Source organism: Lactuca virosa, chromosome 5, assembly GCF_052849685.1.
Source record: "Lactuca virosa cultivar CGN04683 chromosome 5, Lactuca_virosa_CGN04683_v6, whole genome shotgun sequence".
Classification (NCBI taxonomy): Eukaryota; Viridiplantae; Streptophyta; class Magnoliopsida; order Asterales; family Asteraceae; genus Lactuca; species Lactuca virosa.
Window position 1 is genome coordinate 140,883,607 of NC_136430.1, and position 6,000 is coordinate 140,889,606.

At 37.9% G+C, this 6,000-nt stretch overlaps 1 long non-coding RNA gene across 1 annotated transcript in view; it reads left to right on the forward strand.

Moving 5' to 3' along the window:
- LOC145116414 (uncharacterized) overlaps positions 1-524 on the forward strand; it is a 35,244-nt gene extending 34,720 nt beyond the window's left edge. Inside the window, exon 8 of the long non-coding RNA XR_013712062.1 lies at positions 354-524. This is a non-coding gene — a long non-coding RNA (uncharacterized LOC145116414). The remainder of the gene's footprint in view (positions 1-353) is intronic.
- Positions 525-6,000: the final 5,476 nt, after the last annotated feature.

Here is a 6,000-nt window from a genome sequence, read left to right on the forward strand (position 1 = left end):
ACCGCTTTTGAGGATGGGACGTTAAATCGTCAAACATTTCATTTTGTCATCATAGTGTAATTGATTTGAAACATGTAAACACATACTGTGGTGTAACTTTTTCAATTATATCCATGATGGTTGTATTTTCTTTGAGCACTATTATACTCGTTGTTGTGATACTATACATGAAGTCCTCCACCCCCGGACGTTTCCGCCATCCTTGGTTTGGGGGTGTGACATAGGATGTTAAAGATGGAAAAGTTAAGGCCACCCATGCAGGTATTTATACTATTCTATCTAAAAACTCATCACATTCTAACTCTTGGGTTCTTGAAACAGGTTGTGGATTTCACATTTGTTCTGATGTGCAGGGCCTAAAAAGAAGTAAGGATGTGGAGCACGGGAAGATAAACTTGATCATGAGGAATAGGAAGGTTTCACCTGTCACCAAGATTGGAGTTTACTATTTATTGCTTAGTAGTGAGTTAGAAATAAATTTGAATAATTGTTGCTACTCGTATGATATGGCGAGAAATATTATTTCTTTTCATGGTTTGTACAAACAAGGTTTCACATTCTCGTTTGATAATGAAATTTGTGCAATAAATGCTTATTATAATGGTGTTTTTTATTTTAGAGCATTACATTGTAATGGTGTATATGAAACTGTGATGGTTGTAGACAACTTAGGAAATAATGTGTTGCATATCGATTCTTCTAATGATTTGGATAAGGCATCCTTGTGGCATTGTCGTCTTGGACATGTCAACAAGAAGCGCATAGGCCAACTCAAGAAGGCTGTTATTTTGAAGTCATTCGACTTAAGGTCGGATGACACTTGCGAGTGTTGTTTACTTGGAAAAATGACTAAGTCACCCTTCAAGGGATGCTAACCGCTTCTATGTGACTTTTACTGATGATTATAGTCAATATGGCTATATCTACTTAATCAAGCATAACTCAGAAACCTTTGAGAAATTCAAAGAGTTTAAGCAAGAAGTGTAGAATCAGCTGGGCAGGAAGATAAAGATGTTCCGATCCGATCGGGGTGGTGAGTATCTTAGTATCGAGTTCATAGATTATCTTAAGGAATGTGGAATTCTTTCACAGTTGACACCACCTAGGACACCACAACTTAAAGGTGTGGCTGAGAGGCGCAATCGAACCTTGTTGGACATGGTTCGTTCCATGATGAGTCGAGCTTCGTTACCAATCTCATTCTGGGGGTATGCCTTAGAGACTGCCGCCCATCTCCTTAATCTAGTCCCTACCAAGAAGGTTGCCAAAACACCTCACGAGATGTGGATGTTGGATAAGGTGTCTAAGTCCATAACTATATTTGGTATGTACTTGACCCGACCCGGCATGGTCCATTTGGGTTTCACTTCACCGGAACAATTTGTATGGATAGACTTTTGAGTACAGTATATATTCATGATTTATTAATATATTATAAGTTATAATATATTAATATGAAATCACATTATTTAATTAGTATTGATCAAGAATTAATTTGGTGATCAAAAGAGACTAGTCAAAATATGGATTCTAATAGTATGGGCCAATGGATTATTTAGGATGGGCTAAGCTTGCATGAAAGTCCATGGAGTTTTTAATCCATGAATCCTTAGTAAATGAAAGGTCATGGGTATTAGGGTTTACATGGATGTAACCCTAATCCTCCATACTATATAAAGGTGTCACTAGCTCTAGAATTTGACACTAGTGTGTGAGACTTGAAGCATAGCCAATTTTGTGAGCTTAGTATACTCTCTCAAGAACTTCCAAGTTGTTGTGGTGATTTGTGATTCCACTTGAGGCATTCACATTATTGGTGCTAGGCTCTTAAAGCTCCAAGAAATCAACTACAAGAAAATGTATGTATTTATATCTAGTTTTTTTTATTGTACAAGAACCTACAACTGCATGCTAGATAGGAGAATGCTTTGGAAATCAATTTTACATGTATAATAGAGAAAACATAGTTCCAAATTATTTAGGGTTGTATGTGCACCTTAAGGTTGTTAGGATGCTCAAAACCCTTCAGTGGTATCAAAGCCTAGGCTTGTTTTCTATTATTTTGTTGCTTATTTGTGATTTTGCAAAGCTGGAATTGTTGTTTGACTGCTCAAGTCGCGGAGTCCATGAACAGAATCGATGAGTTGATGGTTTTAGTCATGGACTCGACGAGTCAAGGCTTGCACTCGACGAGTCTGTTGATCAGACAGCATGCTGTTCGAGTTTTTTTTGGCCAGAATTGGGTTAGGATCATTGCCTATAACTGTTTTGAATCATTTAAACTGTTTTTTATGATATGGTAATGATTATCCTAATCTAATTACAAGGTGATTTTCATAATTTCAAGAATTGTATTAATATGATTATGCTAATATCTTGAATATTGATTATATGAATTATCTTGTTCTATGAGTTTGAATATGATCATGCATGCTTATTTGATTAATTGAATCCATGATATATGTGTTTTAATGGAGTCCATAAATTGTCCTCAAGTTATGGATTACCAAAAGTCCTTTTTCTTTAAAAGAGTAATTAAGAACTCATAGGTTATAGAAATGAAGAGTCTTCGTTTTAATAGACCATTAAACTCATAAGTTATGGAGTTGAAAAGTTTTGAAGAGTTTCAAAACTTGCCCTCAAGTTTTGGAATTCGTAAAACTAATACTTTAATTCTAATCCCTAGAATTTTAAAAGTTTAAAATTCAACCCTTATACTATTATAACATTATAAGTTTAATTATTATATATATGTATAAGATAAGTCAGTCTTACCGTTAGTAGGCCTCATTCACGAAGACAATCTATAAGGGGGGTATAAGGTTACTGCCTATAAAATGGCAGTTTAATGGGTGTCCATTCTCACACACCGCTTCCTTGATTGGTGGATGATCGTTAGCCGAACGGGTAGGATAGGACATTAATTCTCATTAAGTATAATGATTATTATTATAAAGTAACTAAATGTTTTATAAATTACCAATCTTAGTTACTTTAGGAAAATGTGAATTTGGTGCTAACCCATTAAATTACACTTTGTACCTTAGCAAGTCGTTAGTGGAGCGTTTGTGGTTAACCGGCACACTAACATGGACTAGTAAGAGTGGCAAAGGGTAGCTTAATGTTTATCATAGATTGGTGGAGCGTGTGTGGTTAACCGGCACATGGATTAGGTGATAAAATTAAGTGTACCAAGTTAATTTGCATGGTTATTCACACCTTGTTTTGTGATCCTCGGCATCACAGTCACAAACTTGAAGGGCACAATCGAGATTTAAACATGCCATTGAAAAGTTCAATGAATCTCAAAAGAATCTAGAAATTTCAATTCATTTAAAACCTAATTTACATTTCGTTTTTCATGGTGGAAATTGGTGAATCGTCATTCACCTACCTTCAAATATTTTATAGCTTGGATTACGACATCCCTCTTCTAAGTTATACAATATTGTGTTGGGTCCTAGCCTTAATATTACATTTTGGTGTCTTATTAAGGACTCTTTATCTAATCTAAACTTGTCTTTCTTCCTTTTTAGATGTCTTCCAACAATGCTTCAAGATCAAATCCTACATGAGGTTGTGGGAGGGTAATTTTTGATGGAACTAATTTCAATGACTAGGAATATCATAATGGTCGCACGCTATGAGGACAAGGAATATTTCCTTAATAAGGAGCTTAATGAAGTTGATGAGTCGTCTGCTACTCCACAGGAGGTTGCTGATTTTAGGGCACGTGAGAAAGATGCCACCAAGGTAGCTTGTATCATGCTTGCCACTATGGCACCTGAACTCCAAAAGTCCTATGAGGACTTCTACCCTTTTGAGATGCACCAGCATCTGATCGAAAGGTACCATCAGAGTGCCCGTCAAGAGAGGTATGAAATAATCGCCTCCATGATAACAACTAAGATGAAGGATGGAGAGTCCATCACGGGCCACCTACAAAAAATGCAAAGATTTGTGGACCGTCTGCTCAAACTGAATGTGAACTTTGATGAGGAGCTGGCTATAGATATGATTCTAAACTCCTTACCTCCATGTTATGATCAGTTCCGCATGACCTATCATATGAATAAGGAGGAGGTCACCTTGAGCAAGCTTTAGGGACTTTTGAGGACTGCTGAAAGCAACCTCAAAGGGAAAAATGTTGTTTCTACTCCTACCACTGCCCCAGTTCTGGCAATTAGGCAAGGTAAGGGGAAGAAGAGGAAGACCTCTACGAAGGGTACCAAGGGAAAGTCTATTGAAGGCTCCTCTTCTAGTGGAACCAAAGGTGGTTCTGCTACTCCCTCTTCTAACCCAAAAGATGCACACAACTTCTATTGTTAGGAAAAGGGGCACTGGAAGTGAAGCTGCCCCAAGTACTTGCAGGATATAAAGGATGGGAAGATCAAACCCTCCTTTGCAGGTATTTACACTATATTGTCTAATAACTCACCACATACTAATTCTTGGGTCCTTGATACAGGGTGTGGAATTCACATTTGTTCTGATTTGCAGGGGCTAAAAAGAAGTGAGGATGTGGAGCACGGGAAGATAAACATAATCATGGGGAATAGGGAAGCTTCACCTGTCACCAAGATTGGAGTTTATTCTTTATTGCTAAATAGTGGGTTAATGTTAGATTTGAATAAATGTTGTTACTCGTCTAAAATGGCGAGAAATATTATTTCTTTTCATTGTTTGTACAAGCAAGTATTTACTTTTTCATTTGATAATGAATGTGGTGGTATTAATGCTTTTTATAATAACGTTTTTCATTTTAAAGAATTACCTTGTGATGGTGTATATGAAACTGTGTCTGTTGTAGATAACTTAGTAAATAATGTATTGCATATTAATTCTTCCACTAGTTTGGATAAAGCATCCTTATGGCATTGTCGTCTTGGACATGTCAACAAGAAGCGCATAAGCCAACTCCAGAAGTCTGGAGTCTTGGAATCATTTGACTTAAAGTCGGATGATATTTGTGAGTCTTGTTTACTTGGAAAAATGACAAAGTCACGCTTCACTGGTACTTGTGCAAGGGGTGAGGGTTTGTTGGATCTCATACACACAGATGTGTGTGGACATTTCAAAACCGCCACAAGGGATGCTAACCGCTTCTATGTGAATTTTACTGATGATTATAGTAGATATGGCTATATCTACTTAATCAAGCATAAGTCAGAAACCTTTGAAAAGTTCAAAGAGTTTTAACAGGAAGTGGAGAATCAGCTGGGCAGGAACATTAAGATCCTTCAATCCGATCGAGGTGGTGAGTATCTTAGTACAGAGTTCCTTGACTATCTCAAGGAATGTGGAATTTTTTCACAATTGACACCTCCCAGGACACCACAACTTAATGGTGTGGCTGAGAGGCGCAATCGAACCTTGTTGGGCATGGTTCGTTCCATGATGAGTCGAGCTTCGTTACCAATCTCATTTTGGGGGTATGCCTTAGAGACTGCCGCCCATATCCTTAATCTAGTCCCAACTAAAAAGGTTGCCAAAACACCTCATGAGATGTGGACTGGGAAAGTTCCTACATTGGACCACATCAAGATTTGGGGTTGCGAGGCTTTCGTGAGGCGCGAGACTCATGATAAGCTCGAACCTCGTAGTGAGTGACGTATTTTCGTCGGCTACCCACATAAATCCTTTGGTTACCTCTTCTATAGAACTAGTGAAAATGTGGTCTTTGTGGCAAGGAGAGGAGTCTTTCGTGAGAGAGAATTCATAAGACAAGGAAACAATGGGAGGCAAATTGACCATGAAGAGCTTCAAGAGTCAAGCAGTGAAGGAACCTCAAACCCTAGCAATCAACCTGAGGAGGAAACTCCTGTTGAATTAACTGACGAAACCATACCTCTAAGGCGTTCCACTAGAGTTAGGAATGCACCTGAGCATTATTATGATTTCCATATTACTACGGAAGGTGACACATTTATCAGTGATAGTACACTGGTAAATTTGGTTGAACCTAACAACTATAAGGAAGCCATGGCAGGCCCTGAGTCT